We start from the raw sequence: 21,745 nt of genomic DNA on the forward strand, positions 1-21,745 counted from the left end.
TATTCACTATTAATGCTTCCTTAAATTTCTAAAAACACTAGAGTTTACACACAGACACATGTGTATATATGTCTTTTTAAAACAAACAAACAAACAAACAAAAAGAATAATACCAAGTTATTACCTTGGCAAATCTGATGTACTGAGTGGGAATTATTCTGAGTTTTGAGAGTAGAAGAATTGCCTGCTGGTAATAGCTCACCTTACCTGATCACTCTCATTACAGTGTGTATGGTAACAGCCATTGTTTCCTGTTCTCTGTGTATATAAATCTCCCCACTATATTTTCCACTGCATGCAGCCAATGAAGTGAGCTGTAGCTCACGAAAGCTTATGCTCAAATAAATTTCTTAGTCTCTAAGGTGCCACGAGTCCTCCTTTTCTTTTTGCGGATACAGACTAACACTGCTGCTACTCTGAAACCAGCCAAAGAAAGCTACTTCTAAAGTATAGGTTGCACAGTAGAATCAAAATGACTTAAGACAAAAATATGATTTACAATCATTTATGTAATATTTGTGAGGGGTCTTTCCAAGGCAACTGATGCCCTTCTCATGGTCCTAAAGACAGTAAAGAATAAGAGACAATTTTTTAATATGTGAGCAGAGAGAAGTTTATTTTTGTGTTTGGATAGCAGTCTGGATTTCTTTTCTTTTTGATCCCAAGCCATTTCAAAAGCTAGTTATAAGGAGCCTCTAGCATCCTGAATTGCACCCACAATTACAAAAATATTTAAAACCATAGCAAGGATATGTGGCTGTGCAGACACACTTTCTAATTTAGCAAAACACATTTTAATTACAGTGAACACTTTACAGATTATCTCACCACTTGCGTGAATCTAAAACTAATGCTAAATTAAATTATTAGTAAATGAAATGACTATTTTACCATATGTGAAATACTCTACTCCCTATACCTTGTTGGAGAAAACACACATTTTAAGTATTATAACAAGAAGAGGCACTATCATAGTCATGGTAATTATTGTGGGATTTAATATAGCTGCAAGCAAAGGTACAGTAATATCCACATATCACAGTGTGTTATAGCACAAATCCTTATAAGGATGAAACATACAATTGGGAATATGGGAATATTTCGTAAATATAAGAAAAAAATCAGGACTGGGTAAAAGGCCTGCAGTTATAAATTTTAAAATAGCTTATGCCTCTATGTCCATATAGCAACTTTAATAGTAGCTGGGGCCAATGAGACTCAGTACACACTTCCTATGAGGCCTCAACATCAGAATTCTAGTCACTTACATCTGAATAAAATGTTTATTTGTCCAGTGATGGAGCTAGGACTCAAATTTGAGTTTGGAGCATGATTACATTTAAGTTTAAACTTTTAAAAGTTCCCTTACTGCATGTTAAAGTCAAAAAAGCAATATGCACCTTTCAGTGTTCAAAGAAAATTGTTACAAATATTCTAAAAATAAAATCATGGTCACATTCTAGAAATGAGCTCCTGTACATGATAACAAGGTGAAAACAGCCAAAAACTGACTAGTGTTTAGTATTTGTACAAATTTCCATCTTAAACATGGTTTTGTTATTTGCATGGGTTCCATCAACTGTAGCATTTTAAACGAATACTCTTGACCATATTTTTAAATGGTCACATGTATCTTGGCATGGGTAAGACAATGAACTGATCATACCTCAACATTTATCTGGAGTAATTGTTTGCAGCTAGTGCAGCTGAAGAGTTAAAGCCATGTGCTGAATTTAAATCTATAAACATGAAAGACAGCACCAACCTGGCAGCAATTCATACATTCAAATATAAACGGGTCTTCTTAGCTGTTTCAAATGGAAGCATCAATATGAGATTTAGCCACAGTCTCAGTAGTTTAGAGATGTAACCTTCCTTGTCTATGCAGCCGATTACACAAAACAGTCTATATCTTGCAGAAAACTTCTTTCAAACAGAAAGGGGGAGGGGGTACAGTTCTCATTTAAATGAGATCATTTAAAGCAGGTTTGGCACATTTTTATACAATTGTAAAAAAAAATCTCAAAACTCCAGATACAGTCATGAGATGAACAACCTTTGTAACTGAAATCAATAAGCTCAACTTGAGTTTATTTAACAATCAAACTAATGGAAATACTGTAACTTTGCCTGAGCTCCCCTAGATATTAGACGCCAGTCTCTTTGAGAGACCTTCCCTTCAAAATGTGTTCGAAAATTAAATCAAATTATGGGGTGTAAAAGACACATTTATTAAAATAAAAAAATAAGACTGTCACTTCTGTTAAAGACTAAACATCCTTTAAAACTGGCACTGTGAAAAAACAAACAAACGAATGCTGCATTCTGGCAGATGCTATTTTATTACATTTGCGTTGGAAATATCTGCTTGCAAGCCATTTTCTCAAGATCAGGCAATTGGTTATATCATACTCTAAAATCATTTTAATTAAACATCTTCGTGTGCTACGTGCTAACTTGATGTTACGGACGTAGCAGTGTGAATTATTGTTAGAATGTTAATTTTTAGAATATATCTGTTATTACTCTGTCATTTCAGAAAGGATGAGATGAATGCAGCTTTTGTACCTAGGTGAACAGGAAACACTTCGGGATGTAACCTGCATGTATTTAAATACAAAGTGGAAATAATAGAAGGGAGATTAAACTAGTGCAATGTCTTCTGAAAGGACAAATGTTATCCTTTATTCAGCTGTAATATAGTGTACTGGTGAGCACTGCCCTCTCACTGCCTCCAGACGTACTGACATTCTATGTGCTGCTGATTAGTGTAGGCAAAAGAAGAAATGGGCGGGGGGAGGGAAGCTGGCATCAAGTCACGTCCTCCATCTTAGTCCCAGCTGGTACCAAGCTCACAAGAAACAAAGCAACTTCAGACTGTGCTATCATATATTCATGACCAAGAAGAAATATAAAAACCAGCATGTTTAAATTCCTGACAACCATAAAAGAATAGTGCATTGGCATGTTGAATTTTTCCAGCCAGCCTTTGCTGACCTATAAACCTTTGTGACTGGAACAAATGCAAATAGAGCTGACTTGCCTCACAAACTACTGAAGGGTATTCAAACTGAGTTGTGTCTAACAGGCTAACAATGACCCACTGTCCCACCCATGCAAAACACACAGTCTGGGAAAAAACACTTTAGAAAAGCACTTGACAGACACAAAATGTAGAATGCGTCAGGGAACAACCATCTTCCTTCATCACATTTCTTTACCTAAAAAGCCACAATAAAAGCATGGAAACAACATAAAAGTATCTGAGAATCTTTAAAAGTGCACCATCTTAAAATAGTTTGAGAATTTGCAAAAGACAAAGCAGAAATTGCATCTATTAAAGTCCTCTTGAGCTTCAGCAGCCAAATATTGTGACATAACTGCAAACCTAGAGTAAATAATGTACAGTAGTCCAAAATTAATGTAATTTAGTTGCATTCTAGTGAACTGTATTAGAATTTTACTAAATTACACTTTGGGACAGGATGTGTCTATATTAAAGTACTATTTTTTAAATGATCATTGTCCTTACACATTCTTATAAAGGGACAAAAGATACCAAAGGCTTTTATTGTAATGGCCTTGAAAAGGTCTCACTCTCAATAACAGTTACAGATGGGGTACTTCACTTGCATAGATTAGTTGTGGGCTCATCTTTCAGCACAGAAAAAGACCAAACTAACGCATACAGTAAGAGAGAAGATGATAAAATCATGTTTTGTGAAGGAGACAAAATAACATACCAGTGGGATGCATTTTTTAATGTAGATGAGAAGAATATTTTTGGTGGGGAATCGGAGTTCCTTTGCATTTTTCCTCATGACTTTAGTGCCCTTTTATTTTACCCTCAGATGCTCCTGGAGTTGCTTCCATTTGAGCTTGTTATGCAAATTAATGTTTTGGGCAAAGAGATGAAAAAGAGCAAGGCAAAGTATGCCGATACCTCACCCTAAAGCAGATTGCAGTGTCACCTTAGAGCCCTCAGCTTCTGCCATGTCAGCCTCCAACTTCAATCCTACACATTCAAACTTGCACTGGGAAAATATTAACATTTCAATTATAAAAAATTAAGGCCTGGTCCTTCAAGCACTCACACACTAGAGTGGTCACACTGAATTCAATGAGATTACTTGTATGTATGTGTGCAACTGACTGGAGGTCCATGGCCCAAGATCTGTATCCTTTTCAATATTTGGCTTTAAAGAACAGGCTGGTAAGAAAGAACAGTTAAGGATGTTTTGCAGAATATGTTCAAAGCCTTCATTATATCACATATGATACACAACTATTTTATAATTGCTCCCACGTTTTCATAATAAATACAAATGCAAGCAGCACCTGGAATAGTTTGTAGATGATCTGGAGCACCGGGAAAAAACAGCACTTTTCTGTGACCTTAGAGCATAATGTACACACAAATTACTGCAACAAGATTGCAGAGTTTGGATGAGGAAGTGAGGAGCATCTTCCACCTCCCACCCCAAACCATAATATGACCATGAATTAAAAGCTTTAGAGTGAATTTAGTGAGGTATGAAAGTGGTTCATTGCCAATTGGCATCAGCAGTCAAAGACAATAGTGTAGCTAACTCAAAAACAGGTTAGGCAAAGTCTGCCAATAAGGAACCTCCAAAGGCAAGCAGAAAACAGCCTCCACAACATGCTGTTAGGCTGAGTTCAAGCAAAGGTGCTTGGCATCCTCAACTTCCATTTACTTTACTGGAAGCCAAGGACACTTAGCAGCTTGCAGGATCAGGCACATAGCCTTCTATTAAAAACAACCGCCACCAGCTAGCCAATGAAATTCAACTTTCCTTGAAATGACAAGTGAAGAAACAGTCCAACCATTCCACGAAAACCCACTGATATTTACTTTGTAATTTAACTCACTCAGATGGCATACATTTCAGTTTTCTGATTTTTTACTTGGTCTTTAAATCCTTTCTCACTTACATCACTGTTGATTAGATTGTTGATTCTATTTCATCTGGGTTTGCAATGTTTAAAATTAGTGCTGGGCCAAAGCATACAACAAGGCAAATATGAGAAGAAGAAAAGGTATGTCTGTCCTCCTCTGACCTGTCTAGATCAATGCTGTTTGCAATGACTACATCAGTGTTGCAGAAATTTGGCAGTGTTTTGCCACGGTGATAAAATCAGGGATGAAGACTGAAGGCAAATTATTATGACTCCTGGTCCAGAGGGAATTACCATGTATTTCTGCAGACCTACAAAGGAGTTGGGGAAAATGCTTTATTTAGCATTAACGTAAAGGCAGCACATTCCTTCTACTCATTAAAAAAATTATTGTGATAAAATTTAAGAGTAAGTGTACAGACGGATTTTAAGAAGGCCATTTCAATAAGAAAAAAGTCTCATTTTTAATGTTTTTTCAATGGTTTCCCCACAAAATGATCCGTGATACAATTTTAAAGGGTTGCATAAGGCTTTAAAAGTGTCCATAAAATTCCTCACAGCACTATTAAAGTCTGGGAAGATGGTTAGAAGGTAAATTTGGCAAAATACAAGTAAAAGCAGAGAGCCCGATTCAGCTTTGTAAGGGTGAAATCCACTCTAGTACACAGGGGCACCATGATGCCTAATGCAGTTCTTAAATGCCTTACAATGGGATGAATTTCACCAATGGGATGTTGTTAGCTTCTTACAGAGTAGCAGCACTACTGCTTAGAGGAAAACGTGGGTCATTTAACCAACAGCAAACTGGACAAGTACTCAAATAATCCATAGCTATTTATTTATATCATAGTTAATGTATACTGTAAAGGGGAAGAACTATCAGAAAAGTCTGCTATTCTAACACAAATTTATAGTTCACTTGGGCCAGCTAATCACAGTTACTCTGTAGGTTTTTATTTTGTTTTTAAGCAATAGTTTGTGGCGGACAATCCCAGGAATCTGCGCCTGTGCTATTCACCATTTCTCACTGCATTCTCCTTAAACCTTCCTACTATAACTCCTGACCTCTTTCCCTTTTTAAAGGGCTGCAAAGGTGAGATCTTATGGCAGGCAAAGAAAAGAAAATGATACATCCATTTAAGATGTCATGAATGATGTTCAGAAGATAGGCTGGGGCACTCACAATGGATATTCAGAACCTCTGAAAATCCGGCCACAGGAGCATAATGTGAAATTTCATATGGCTCATGAAAGAAAGAGTTTCACCAACGTTTGCAGAAACAGTTGATTGTTGCACAGCAGTCACATTTGCTGCTTTGCAATAAGAGCGCTTTCCGAGAAGTTCTTTCAGACAAAGCTGTTTACATCTTAGCTTTGAGTCCAGACTCAGTGTAACTCGCTCCACAAGATCTTTAAGTCTGTTGCCGACATCAATTAAGGCTCATCGACGCCAAGGAATCAGAGCCTGTTCTATCTACCATCTCTCCCTGAATTCTTCTTAGCCTTCCCTGCTATAACTCCTGACCTCTCCCTTTTTTCATTCTCAGTAGCTAGATACAGTACTGAGAGGTGTACTAGAATTTCACTAAGGTAGAAAGATATAGCAAACGAGGCAGAAGCGAAAAGATAACGGTCAAGATTTTCAAACTGCTGAGCTCACAAGCACAAAATCAGGTTACTCACTTAGGAGCCTACATATGTACCTAGAAGCCTAACTTCAGGCTCTCACTTTAGAAATTCTTATTGAATGATCTTGCATTTTTTATAGTGCCTTTCATCCCAAAAGAAACTAAAGAACATAAACAACAAACGGATATAAAAATTACACACAGGGATTGCTTCATCCACCTCTGCAATATAGCCGCCTCTGAAAATAAATATTGCAACTGTAAAACAGTGCACAACACTATGTAGCACAGACCTGCCCCAGGTTTTTGCAGTGGAAACAGAAGGATGCTCTTTGGGTTAAAGGCACTCATATACGATTTAAGATCTCTGTTCAATTCCCAGCTCTGCTACAGATTTCCAGGGTGATCTTGGAATTATGTAATCTCCCTCTGCCTAGCTGTCCATCTGTAAAATGGGGATAATAATGCTTCCATTCTCCTATCCTTTGCCTATCTTTGGGGAAGACTACTTCTCGGAGTTCCCTGGAGTGAAAGAGAAGCACCCCTACTGCTAATCTCCTTCATGATGTGCAGCTTATTGACCCCGCTGTGCATATCCCATTGCATGGTGCCATAGCCTCCTTGTCTCTTTCAGGGCACTGTGCTCGTTCCCCCTCAAATTCACGAGGGAGGGAACAGTCCCTTTGGTCCCATAAGTGCAGAGCATATGCTGGCTCTTGCATGGACTATACAAGGGAAAGAAGGCATCTTGCATACTCCCCCACATAAAGTTCAGACAGTCTGACTCAGTTACTTTATAAGCCCTTTGCTAGCTTACTAAGATCTACTCTTACTCATTTAGTTAATTTTATTAGTTCACTAAATTGTAAATAATGGTGAATTACGTATTAACTTTTAACTTGTCCATTAAACTGAAGTTAGAATTTAAACAAAAATATCTTTGAGGTGACGGGAACAGACCAAAACCAAACCAGATCCCACCAGTGATTATTTACTCAGTCCCAGTCAGGCTGGCTTCACAAAGGAATAGAGCTTCAAGCCACAGCATAGTATGGAACCAACTGTCTTGCTTTAAATTCCAAGCTGGAGGGGAAACAGAGAAGGCCAAGAAGAAAGCTATACCATTCTTCTCTACAAACAGTGGATACCACTTAAAATAGATTTTGAGAGTATGGGCAAGCAGTCTAATCAAGGGAAATGTTTCCCCTGACCAATCTAAGATATAAGTACAGTTCAAAGAAAACTTCCAAATGTATAGTATCAAAGCTAGAAATGCTGAATACAGTGTTATCCCCTCCAACATATTACATACTTTATAGATCCCTCTGTACATTTTAATTAATAGCAAGGTACATTTCTTCCCCCAACCCCCTAAATAACCAGATCTCCTCTTACTCCCACCTATCCCAGCTGCTGTTACTTCTTTGTCTATATTAATTTGCAGATAATATTGTACCTATGATTTTCACCTGTTAGTATTGTTATTTTTTCAGGGGATGGGGGAGGGGGTAAAGTTGCCTTTACTGGACACTTTAAACATTTCTTCACTAGATCATGTGAAAAAACACAAAAAGTTCCATGCTTTGAATGCCACTCTTTTGCAGTGCTCTGGGCAAAATTTCTTCTTGCACTGTTCACTGGGATTAATACCTGCAGATTTCACAGTGCAGACAGACCATGAGTTTTAGTTTAACCCCCCTGTTTTTAGACATAGGCATTTCATCTTTTATTAAGATAGCAAGAGCAAGTCCTACTTTAAGTAAAGCAATTAGATTTGCCAGGAGTGGGGCGGGGATTTATATAATACAACACAGATGCCAGAAATGGTATTTTGATATTATTGCTTAGAACTAAGATCCTGATCCTGCACTAGATTTGTGCAGACAGACCCCTATGCCCAGGCAGAGCCTCACTGTTGGTGGGGCTCTGCACAGCTGCAAAATCGGGGTCTACAATTGGACAGTGGATAGACTCTAGTTCAATACCAATAACTGATGTATCAAAAATCTGACAAAATGATTTTGATCAGTTTAGCCCAGATAAGATGCTTGGACTGTATTTACTAATGCTGCTAAGATCTAACAACTATTTATGAGAACTGAACTTGGAGACTATTCTCCCCTTGATATAAACACGTAACTCCCTGTAAAATTAGATACATGGTTGCAGAGAAGGCCATTTTACTATAAAGACTGATTTAACCACTCTATTTTGTAGTCCACATTGTATGTTACCACTTTAGCACCCAGCATTTTAGTGATAGTATACAAGGCATTATTTCCAGGTGGTTGTTTTGGTGAGTTTAAACCTCAGATTTGAAGGATGTAGACTTCCCAGCAATGCTAATTCAGCCTTGCGGAGATCAAGTTACATGCAGTTTCCTGTGCATGTGGTCTTTCACATAAGGCCTTAAAATGTCACTAAAGATTTCAATGGTACTTTTCTTAAAAATACGAGGTTGCCCGTTTGTCTGTTGCCCAAGTATCACCTCCATGATATTCCAGTGCAGTGTTTGCTTGACTACCAACCTTCATCCCAGGGAAGGGTGAAGTGATTCTTGTATCTAATAGTATATATTTTATTGAGTGCTTCTGGATTCTTTGGAATCAAAGGTGTTATGTAAATAAGAAGAAATTTATTTTCATATTTTTATAATAAAGTAGTAATATTTTTCTAAGTATAGTTCTTTTCAAAAGTGTTAAACTGGCACCACCCTTCTTAATCAACTGATCCAATCTCTATAGGTATACAGCCACATCTGAATACTTCAGCAACTATTTTTTATTCCTGTTTGCCCTGAAGAGACAACACAAGTAAGCTGCTAAATTCTATTCCATCTGGTGCATCATCAACCAGTTACACCTGGACAAACCCACCAGAGACGATGATTACACAGATGTTAGTGAAGACAATCTGAAAAAAGTGAGGATGCACAGGTGTCAGTGAAGGCATAATTTCACCTGTGGAACCTATATTATATGTGATATTCAAGAACGTAAAAAACTAATTTCTTAGTTTGAGTCTAACTAAATTTGTATGGCTGATATCTTTTTGCCGGTAAACTGAGCACATCTGATCAGGAGGGAAAAAAACCCATTTTAGCAGTTTCTTTTCAGAGGAGGGCTGTTACTAATATTGACACCACCAAGATGATTTCAGACTCCTGTAGTTTAGACAATAATTATACAAAAGTGTTTAATGTTAGTACAGTCTATTTTTATTTGTTTTTGTTTTTCATTTGATGCACTTCTGTGGCTTCTGCCTTGTCCTGGTCAATATTGTTTTCGATGGAAAACTAAATTAGTTAATCTTTAATTTAGTATGTCACCCTCCACGAAAGGCCTTTCCCAGTTATGTCTGTAATAAAAAATAATATAAAGTGAGCACTGTACCCTTTTTATTCTGTGTTGCAATTAAAATCAATATATTTGAAAATGTAGAAAAGCACCCCAAATATTTTTTTCAATTGCTATTCTGTTGTTTAACAGTGCTATTAATTTTTTTAATTGCGATTGATTTTTTTTAGTTCGTGTGGTTAACTGTGATTAATCGACAGCCCTCATTATTTTATGTTTCTGTGGCAGTTTTTACATGGGCAGCAACAAAGGAATTCAGTGCCACATCCCTTAGATCACACAGAAATATCTTTTACTGGAATATACTTTCCTCTGCTCCTAAAAAAAAAAACCGCCACGTTGTAATTGGTCTACTCAGAAGAACTGGCACTGCCATTTAGAAATAACCTTGCAGTGGAAATTTGTGACTGTCAGACATGTGGTCCACGTGACTCACGGGCCTATCACATTTTTAAAGTTACCAAAATGCCTGTTACTTGCCAATATTATTGATCTCCATGTAATTACATGGTTGGGGCCTTGTCTTACTATCACAGGAAAAAATGCCAAAAGTGAAAATGATGAAAATATTGGTGATTTCAGAGCGCCATGAGGAATGCCAAAATTTTTCTAAGACACAATTCTGCTCTACTGACGTCAATGGGAGTTTTGCTTTTGACTTCAATGGCAGTAAGAAGACACTTCTAATTTCTGACTCTTACTGTAAATCTGGCGGCTGCCATGGCTTGCAGATCTGATCTTCCAAATCCCACAGTTAGCATTCAGCCAGTGCTCATCTCTGGGCCTAGACTTAAGCCTTTTTCTATTAATTTAAGATGCCTTTCCTTGCCAAAGTCCTTTTCTTAAGAGGGACTATCATTCTCAGAATCACATTTATGATTATACTTATAGTGTCAACTGATAATTTGAAAAAAAAATTCACAATGAATATTACAAATATATGCTAAATGATGTAATGGGAAGGTTGTCTATGGTAGTACAAGAGGAGAAGCACCACAGTGTTGCATACGCAGACATGCAAAAGGCTTGTACAGATTTTGCCACAGCATCAGCGTAAAACATTTTGAATAGATAATTAGGATGCTTCCAAACATTGAATTTAACAGCCAAGCAAGACAATATACTCAATTGTTCCACACTGAAACAGTGTGTGGCATGTCTGTGAAGTGGGAGGCGTTTCCCACGCCTGCTTGCAGGCTGTGGTAAATCACCTAAGCTGTTCTGTTGCACTGCAAGCTTACAGTTTGTTATCCCGTATTGCTGGTGTCATTACAGTAGGGGTAAAAAAGTATGCATTTGACGTGCTTCACATTTCACTCATATGGATAACCAGTAACAAAATATTGCAAAAATACCTCACATTTATGATAAGCGTTTTTCATTTTAGAGTCATTGTCTTTTACAGTACCGCCTGTAAATGAACAGGGTTGTTTTTTTTAAAATATCCTTCGTCTAGGCAGGGGGGAAAACCTCAACAACAAACAGCTTCAAGGAATTTCATAATTTCATGGGCATAATGGTTCAGATTTAACCCCAGAGTAAGACAGTGGTGTTGCATCCTATTACTACATGGATGATTTTGACTAGTTTTTTCCCTTATTCAGGAAAGCGACACAATGGTACACCCCTGCCAGAGCCAATCTTCTGGATTACTTTGCATGCAAACTTCATTTACCTAAATTCTCATAAACAAACACTTTCCTGTACAGATACCAAGCAGAAGCTATTAAAAAGTCAACATTAGGCAAATGGTAACCACAAAGTGTCTATTGAGAGTTCTTATTTTAAGTATAGGGAAAAACTGTAGTAATCTCAGATCTTACTGTGTGCTAAGATTGGACATATGATTAACACAACCTCTTCAACACCCACTTTTAGTTTTGGATAGTATATTGATTTATTCTCTTTGTTTACTGTTCTGCAGCATAATAGCAACACTGCACAGCCTGCATTCTGCAGACTGATTCATTTTTCTTGTTTAATTTCCCATTGCGCTTTGTAAGACTGCTTTCATATTAGTGCGCTTATTTTTGTTTTGGCCTTTTTATTTTCTACACAAATGCAAAAAAAGGGGGGATATTTTTGTGCCTCATTCAAAGCTCATGTCAGTAGGAAGAATCCTGTATTAGGTCCTATATTTGTATATCATAATAATTGTTAATGGACAGTGTCCATGCATACTGTTCAGATTTTTCCAGCTATAGTCTCTCTTGTATATCCAGGATGTACATCAGATATATTAATAATAATAACAAATAACAATACATTTAAGCCACCTAAAGGCACACTGTGGTGGGGCGTGTGCCCCACCCCCCTGTGAGAGTGGGCTACAGCAGGCCAGAGCGGCTGCGCAAGGCAGCAACCAATCAGGGAGGGCCTGTTAGAGAGCCAAACAGGCTGAGCAAGAGGTGGCCAATCAGCGCTGGGCTCAGCCCTATATAAAGGCTGCCCATGAGAGGCGTACTCAGTCTCTCCTGGACTTCCAGCAGGGAATGTTTGTCTCCTGAGCATGGAGATGGGCAGGGCCCGGCCCGGCCACCTGCCAGAGTGTGGGCCCCGACCAGAAGGGACTAGAGGGTGCAAAGGGGTCAGAGGGGAAGTGACCCAGGGAGAGAAGGATGGCAGGGAGGCTGTCGCTAGAGGGTCCCTGAGTTGGGACCCAGAATAGTGGGTGGGCCTGAGTCTCCCTGAGTTGGGACCCAGAATAGTGGGTGGGCCTGAGTCTCCCACTTTTTGCCCCTTATCTTGTACCTGGCCATGGGAAGTGGCCATAACGGACTGCACCAGACCCCTGAGGGAAGGGGTTAGACTTTGGGGTGTGGCTGGACACTGTGGCAGGGGCGAACCAGGAGACTGCTGTTAAACACACCTCCCTCTTTCTAGCCCCCATCCAGAAGGGGGTGAACGTGGACTAAGGGGCACTGCCAGAGGGCAATGTCCTGAAGAGGATGCTGCTGAGTGGGGAGCAATGTGGGTCCAGACACCAACGGAGGGTGAGAGACGGATGGGACACCACCAGCGGAGGGCGCTCCACATGGACTGAGCTAATTCCCGGAGTCACCAGCAAGAGGCGCCGTGGTGGTAAGTCCCAACCCCGTCACACACACATTTTGCTCAGCCTGAAAGTAAAAAAGGTTTTACAACACACAGCCAAAATAACTGTCATATTTTAACTTTATTAATGCATAGAAGTATTTCTTGTGTTTGAATCTTCAGCATTCTGGTCTTCACATTTGTTCCTGGGTTGGTGACATCTAAATATAGAACATACAACCAGTTTGGGGTGTCCGCCCTGCTTTTTGACAGCCTACTGTGAGGCTGGCACTCATGGCCGTAAACCACTCTGGACAGTGTGACAATATCACACAAACCATGCACTAATTACTTGCATCAATACATGTACACAGCCCCTAATTTTAGTGGTATTTTTAGAGCAGTATGAATTATTTACCAGTTGTGTGAAACCCTCTGAAAAGGATAATTTCTTCATTGTTTGGCACAACAGGGTGAACTAAGGACTCCAGTCTTCTTAATTCTTGCATGCCTGACTCTTAAATAACCAATGTTTGATTCATTGTAGTACAGTTTAAGAACATCTATCTTGCAACAGTGTTCTTATTTCTCTGCAAAATATTTTTCAGTGACAGATGATGGGATGAGGCAACCAGATACTTTGGTAAGGAGTGCAATATTAGTACTTAGATTGGGTAGGTAAATTCTGTTCACCAGTGGTAAGCACATGCTAATTCAGTATTGCATTTGTTTCTAGTTATTACACCCAGACATACACTACACTATTTCATGTTATCTAAGTTTAATGCATCATTTGCCTGAATGTCTTTGGAAAGTATTTTAAAGAATGTTTTGACTTGAGCATGAAGTCTCCCAACTCAATTACAACTTCTTATTACACATCAAAACTTTATAATAGACATTGCAAAGTGTCAATGATATGTATCCCTTATTTGGGTGCATAGTGGATATTCCAATAATTAAATGGAATACACACAAACCTTATACAATGATTGTAACTACAATAGATTTAGACAAGTGAGTCAGTGACAAAAAACAGACAAAGTTCAGCATACTGTATTTAGAATGAAAGTTACCAATCTGATATATATGAATTAACTATTTAGACTTGCCAACTTGTATCACAAAGGAATTTAAAGGAATGTCTGTACTTACTGCCAGATCAGAAAGTACACACAAGAAAACAGATAATGATGTCACCCCCGGAGACCAGAAAAATGGAAGATTTGGCATATTGAGGAAAAAATGAAGTATACTCCTCAACATTACCCCTTGGAATTCATCTTTCATAAAATTAGATTTAAATTAAATACTAAAGCTCACCTAGCATATCTATTTATATCCTGATACTTGCTACAAAGCAGCTACCTTTCAACTGGCATCATATGAGATCCCCTTCACATAATCTGTATTTCCTGGTCTTCTCCTCATTTTTTTTAAAGACAGACATTTTAAGTAGGACACTTTTTTTTTCACATTTGTATGAAAAGTTAGTTTCACAGCACTTGTTAGTTTAAGAAATGGTGATTTTGCTGCAGATGAGGTGGATTAAGTCTAATGCTCTTAATGGGGCAATCTCAGGTTGTTTCTCCAGCCATAACAGCTTTGCTCATGGATCATTTTCCTGCAGTTCCTGCCCCACACTATCGCAGTTTGGGTTTAAGGTTTAATGTTTGAGGGTGATCTTATTACCCATTAAAATAATTTTGTGATTTTTTTTTTTTAGTGCATGTGAAAATTATTAAAATGACAGATCTAGAGACAGCAGTCCTCCATTTCTCTACAGAGAAGACACGGCAGTGACTATGGCAACCTTCATCACAGTGCCCTGTCTATATATAACTGGGCAAGTCAGACTCTGCACACATTCAAGTTCTTGGTCACTGAGTTCAGGATGCCAAGGACTTTGGGCGGGGTGGGAAGTGCAAAAGTTTTGCCTGAAAAATTCTTTATTCTGTGTAATGTAATTGCATGCCTGTAACATTCACATTTCCATGAAATTTCTGGTCAATGGATTTTTACACATCCATTTACTTGTATGTACAGAGCACTGTTTTTGTGCAAAAATTCATGTTTGTGAAATGTGTAGCAGACGTAAGATAGCTGCCATCTTTGTCACTGCTCGTCTGTGGAGAAGAAAAAATAAACACACCTATTAATTATATAATATATACACTATGCTCTATATGCACACTGTAAATGTATTATACAGAGATAATGTAAAATGCTGTGGTATAATGGCTTTATATGTATTATTCTGGGACAGCCACAAGACTCATGTATTGTAAAGCCACAAATGAGTAATATCACAAATGAGTGACAATAAAACCTCAACGTCATAACACACTATCATGGATTCTGCATATGCTACATATTTTATGGAGGAAAAAAACATGCAAGGTATATATTAGAATTTAAAAAAATATATGTATATAAAAAGATATTTTAGATATCTTACATGGTACTAATTTTTTGTACCCCTCTGCCTGCAAGGCCAGGATCTGATAGTATCATAAACGCTACTCTACAGGCTTTAGGAAGAGAGAAAAATGACAAATAATAGATTTTTAAAATCCGTAAGTAACACCATATATAGCTTTCTGATATTTAAATCTCTGATATTAAATTTCCCTTTCTCTGACTCTACCAGAGCCAGAAACAAACTGGAGTCTGACTGGAACTCTACCCTATATATTACTATAAAGAATTGTTTTATGAATATCTTAAATGTGTCACTGAGCCAAAATTGAACACTGACCATTGTAGCTTTCTGGGCATTGGGACAATGTAATTTGGGGGAGAAAATTTCCACATTTGGATTTTAAAAAAATGAAACAGTTCCCCAGCAGTGTCATGGGAGGGGTGTTTGTTTTATTTTTTAAATAGTAGATGTTTGAAGTCACTAAGACATGTAATCATGGAAGTTATCAGAGGGCATATGGATTAGTGGGCAGATGAGCTGGACAGAGGTACTTGATAAGTATTTATCATAAGGTGCCATCACCACAGGCATACCTCAAATATGTACACAAGCACCTACCAGCACTGCAAAAGGAAGCTGAAATTGTTCCTGCTGTTGCTTGGGAAGTGAGTGAGGCTCCCCTGCCTTCTCCCTGCAGCAAAGTTCTTAGATCAGGGAGAAAGAAAGCCAGCAGGGATGTAGCAAGAGAAGCAGCTTCTACCAGTCTTAGCTATAGAAGAGCAACAGCCCTTTTGGGGTGGACTGAATGAACTGGCACCAAAATTCTCTGAGTCCTGGGAGAGGGCAGATTGGGGAGCCTGAGACAAAATTAAAGAACGTAGGACTGTCCTGTTCAAACTGAGATTACGGGCAAATGTGCCCTCCTTTTGTCTACCCACCACCCTCTTCCCGAACCCAGTGCTACCTTTCTGCACTGGGAGGAGGAGCAGCAGTGCTGTGTTACAACATGCAGAGTCATTGGTGAATGGCAAGACCTTTCCCCCCCCCTACAGAGTAGCTGCAATTCTTATGTAACGATGTGGGTGTAGCTGCGGTAACCAATAGTCATCCTCCATTTTGTGAGGCAGGGCTTTGGGCTGCACAGTGGAGTGAACATCAAGCTCTGGTTGCTGTTGTCATAGAACTGTACAATATTTAAATAATAATTATGTTAAAATGCTACTCCTCTGTGGCTTACTGAGAACACCTCAACCTTCCCACTGATGTGTCATCTTCTGAGAATGTATCTCCTCCTGCAAGAGGCCTGAGACAAAAAACTAAAATGGCTTCTGATAACCCACCTTAGATAGGGTCGCCAACCCTCCAGGATTGGCCTGAAGTCTCCAGAAATTAAAGATTAATCTTTAATTAAACATTAGGTTATTTGATTAAATCTCCATAATACGTCCAACCAAAATTAGCAACCCTATCCTTAGATAACTACCTCGTGATCATGTGAGATAGGCTCCAGCAATCAGGAATTCTGAAGAAATACCATGCGACTTCACACCCATGTGATAAACACAGCCAGCACATCACCCAAAAAACCAAACAAAACCACCAGACAAATAGTAGTAGATTGTATGGTCTTCAGGGCAGCGATGGCTTCTTATGTGTCTGTACAATGCCTAGGACTAGGGCCTCCAGGTACCACTGCAATACAAATAAATAATACTGAAATCTTTACTGACTTCAAGTTCGGGTGGGAGACAGTGGAATTTTGCTTTCCACTTCAATGAAATTCTTGATGTGAAAACTGTCATATTACACCACATTTTCAAGGAGTTGACACAAACATGATACAGGGGAAAATGCAACTGTTTTTTCATTTCGGTGCCAATATTTCGCACAGCTTTAATTCCCATGTTTTCCTGGAAATGTTTATATTACAATTAGCTGAGAAATGGGGGGCGGGGGGGGAGAGGAGGACGACTCTGGAAAATTACATTTTCACTGAAATTTTCCAACTAGCTCTAGCTTACATAGTAATATAAAATGTGTATTTCAATTTATTTCCAAGGATGATGAAGGGAATAATAGAAATGTAAGACTAGAAGGGACAATAAAAGGTCATATAGTCCAGTCCCCTGCACTAAGTATTATCTAGACAATCCCTAACAGGTAGTTTGTCCAACCTGTTCTTTAAAACCTTTAGTGATGGAGATTCCACAACCTGCCAAAGTAATTTGTTCCAGTGCTTAAATACCCTGACAGTTAGGTAGTATTTCCCAATGTCTAATGTACCTCTTCCTTTCTGCAATTTAAGACCATTACTTCTTGTCCTGTTTTCAGTGGATAAGGAGAACAATTTATCACCCTCCTCTTTATAACAATCCTTTACATACTTGAAGACTGTTACCATGTCCACCCTCAGTCTTCTCTTTTCCAGACTAAACAAACCCAATTTTTTCAATCTTTCCTCATAAGTCATGTTTTCTAGGCCTCTAGTAATTTTTGTTGCTCTCCTCTGGACTTTCTCCAATTTGCCCACATCTTTCCCAAAGTGTGGTGCCCAGAACTGAACAAAGTTTTTCAATTGAAGCCTTATACAGTGCAGAGTAGAGTGGAAGTTGGTCCAATGAAAAACACTACCTCACCCACCTTGTCTCTGTAATAAACAAATGTCAGATTACTATCATTCTTCAGATATCAGCTATCAAAATCCTTATTACTACTGGATGTGACAAGTTTCAGAGTGGTAGCCGTGTATGTGATGTGATGTACTGGATGTGAGATTGTCTGCGTGCCTTACAACCTTGTGTGTCAATCAAATATCCAATCCTGAATGACTCTGCTGTGAGATCTGTGTATGACCAAAGCATTTCACTGGTAGCAATAAATTTGAAGATCAACATTATCAAAACAAAATTCTGCCTTTTATATTTAAAGCAGATAATGAAGCTTTCACACATGCTGAGTTGCACCTGTGATACCACTGAGATTTTTGAAGTTTATCTAATATTAGACATGTATCCCAACCTCAGAATTTGCATCCTGATTTTGAAGAAATGTGGCTTTGTTTTGGTCCGTTATAGAGATAGGGATCAATTCTGACATACAGATCTGAACTGCATTCTGAGTCTGAACACCCACAATATTGATTTGTTTAGGCCTATTTGTAGGTTAGACCTCCCACTTTAAACTCTCAATTTAACTTCACTAATAAAAAACATTTCAATTTAAAATCTAGTCTAAATAGGTGCACTGGAAAATTGGGGGGGGGGAGGGGAGAGCATATGTTTTAGGGGACTAGTGTGGGAGGGAAAGCCCTTCACCTCTGTTGGTTCCTGCTTTAAAACCAGTCCTAGTCCATATGACCAAAAATCTACATCAAAGGTGTGTAGTAGCATGTCGGAAATAAGCGATGATTAAAATATTGTTCCAACAGGTGTCCAGAAAACCACCACAATATTTTACAGTACTTGGCAGTCTAAGCAAAGAGTAAATATTGAATGAGCATGGAAACTGAATCAACCCTGACCTCAATTAGTTGGATCAGAATTGAGTTACATTAGAAGAGCAGTGTGGGGAAGTCTGCACAACAGGGGCCCATTCTGTATCTCTTATGAAGACAAATGGATGACGACAGACTCCAGAGTGATCCATCCAAGGTCTTTCAAAATCCTTACATTCACTATAAACACATTTGTATTTAATATTTAACAGTCACAGACCCTTGGATCCCAGGAATGTTTAAGAGCAGAGCAAAAAGAGTGGGTGGCGGGGGGAGCAGGAGGGAAAGAATGAAAGATGTGAACAGAAGAGTGCAAACAGATTCTCTTAAATTCTGGGTACAGAAAGAGTATGTGGAAGGAGGTAGACCAGCAAGAGATGTCTGGGAAATTGGAAAAGAGCAGCAAAAACAGTTTTTTCACTACACTGACCTCCTTTGTAAACCACTTCGAGGTCTATTGATGAAAAGTCCTATAGAAGAGTGAAGTATTATTATTTGAGATCATATAACATGCAGTTTGATTCATCCATGGAGTACGCTGGCCTCTGCCCCAGCAGCAGAAAGTTCACCCCGATATGGGTTTGAGGAAGCAAAAAACTTCTGCAACCTCTGCACCACTGGCCAACCAAACCAGCCCCAGAAATGGATGGTTCAGACCAGGGAAGTTGTGTGGCCGTGATGCCCAGAGAAAATGCTGATTAAGTCTCTTCCCACGGGATTCCCGCGGTGCCTCAAAAGCAATTTAAAGCCACCATCCTCTTGTGGAAACCTTAGGGGAGGGCAGAAGCACAAACCCTGCTTGTTCTCTCTTATAACATACTGGTATGGGTCACTACAGTCACTTCCGGTACCCCTCACCACCAATGTAGGTTAATCAAGCCAGTAGATGTTACAAGTGTACAGGTTATTGAGAGAAAACCTCAACCCTATTTTAAAAGGCTGTAAAAATCTCAAGGGGTTGGTAACATAACAATTTTAATTTCTTTATCCTTTCCTCCATCTTCAGATAGTGACAATGACACCACTAAAAGAAGGTATAGGGGAATAAGCCAGATCAGCTAATGGCATGCTTCCTAAATAGGGAAATGGACAGAAACACCACCACAATAAAAGGAAAGGGAAGGGGGAAAACGTTATATCATTAATAGAAGGAATGCAAACAGTTTAATTGACTTTTTATCATTGTGGGACATATGCACATCCATCCATGGGCATCTGTGAGGACATATGCATTCTGTGGGATATCTAACTACTGAAGAAGCATTAAAAATGTGCAGAATTGGGAAAACTGATGTATTTTTAGGAGAAAACACGTGACTCATTACCCCTTCTCACCTGGTATGTTACCTGCCAGATGGGAAGGGATTATTTTTTTCTCGAAACAAGACAAGCAATGCAATGACTGAGGGGAAGTCACTAAGGATAAACTATCTAGAACTAACATCACTAATGGGAAATTAACATAAATCCCTAGACAGGCAAACAAGTCTGTAAAAGTACCACCCCAAGGAGGAAATTGCATATCCTGGTTTTCACCAGGTTCAAAAGGCCCAACAAACACAGAACTAAGACTTGTATAAAATGGGCAGCCTGCTACAGAAACGGGGTCATTCTCACTCTACGCAAGTACTGATTTGACTCTGGAACCAAGAAAGACTGACCCTGCAAAAGGGGTTTAAAGGACTTTGAAACCTACCAGGGTTTTCGTGTAGAAAATGACACCTGGAAAGGCACTTACATATAAGCTGTTTATTGTTTTCAAGATATGTTTTCTTTGGAGTACTTTTGTTCTAAATAAATACTTTGCTTTATGAAGGCTGGTTAGCTAACCCTGGCATAGCCCCTGGGAAAGAACAGGACAGCGAGTGCTGAACTAAACACAGTGAACGGCAGGAGCAATTGCAGCCTATATTCTATCTGGAGGGAGGGACCGCTAGTTTCCATACCGAGAACAATGATGGCTAAAGGCCTGAGACCTAAGTGGAGTGGCCTCAGGCAAGCCTTGAAGGGGCAGTGCTTAATTTGTGCCGGGGCTTGCCAGGGCTGAGCCTCAGCATGTCTAGGCTTGGCAGTTCATAGCCCCAGCACCTCTGGGATTGCTGCATCAGTTATGAATGTAAAAAAAATTGCTTGATCCCTGGCAACTCTTTCATTACAAATTAAGTGCTGTGAAGGGGTCAGAGGTGCTGTTACCTTAGGAACTGTGACAAAAAGCATTACAAAAAGATGTATTCAAAAGAAGATATAACTGAAAAAAAACTCCCTAGGTACACTGAAAATATTTGGATAAAGGACCATGTAGCATCTATATTTTATAAAAATGTAATGAGCACAAATGACACATTCTCTATCAGGACAATATTTCACCTTCCTCTATGTGTGAAGCTTCAGTTGCAATTTAATGGAACCTAATAAAGACCCAACAGAACATGTATCTTATTATTCCTAATGAACAGTATCATCACATAAAGGGCCAGATCCTGCAAAATCTCACTAACGTAAGCTATCTCTACTTGTGCAAGTAGTTCCACTGAAGTCACTGGGACAACTTGTGTACAGTCGTAAACCCCTCCTAACCAGCAGCAAGGAGCTTCGTTTCATGAGCTTAAGGGTAGTCAAGTGAATTCTCCTTGTTGAGCAGGCAGTAAGCCCTCTGGAGGCCAACTGGAATTTTAAGGCTCCAGAACAGTAAGTGAGGCTGAGCAGAATCAGGCCTCAATATCTAAGCTAAATTTGTACCCACTAAAATAAAGGGAAAAAAACTTGATACATTGAAAAAGTAACCATAAAGCATTTCTTCAAGGGTGATCAATTTCTCAGAACCTAGGTGATAGTTTAATTTAATCGGGGGAAGAGCAACAGCATAACATCAAGAGCAATGGCCCTGATTCAATGT

General features: G+C 38.9%; 1 protein-coding gene across 2 annotated transcripts in view; it reads right to left on the bottom strand.

The window, feature by feature from the left end:
* Positions 1–21,745, bottom strand: part of LOC311521392 (uncharacterized protein) — a 351,557-nt gene that overhangs the window by 158,202 nt on the left and 171,610 nt on the right. The window contains exon 4 of one of the 2 annotated variants that reach the window (XR_014711881.1): positions 14,846–15,060. The exons of the other annotated variant lie outside the window; for it this stretch is intronic. The gene's annotated coding sequence lies outside the window, so the exon portion shown is untranslated. Of the gene's footprint in view, positions 1–14,845; positions 15,061–21,745 lie in introns of those variants that run through there. 2 annotated transcript variants of the gene reach the window in all.

Source organism: Lepidochelys olivacea (genome assembly GCF_965140295.1).
Source record: "Lepidochelys olivacea isolate rLepOli2 genome assembly, chromosome: 1".
NCBI classification, from domain to species: Eukaryota; Metazoa; Chordata; order Testudines; family Cheloniidae; genus Lepidochelys; species Lepidochelys olivacea.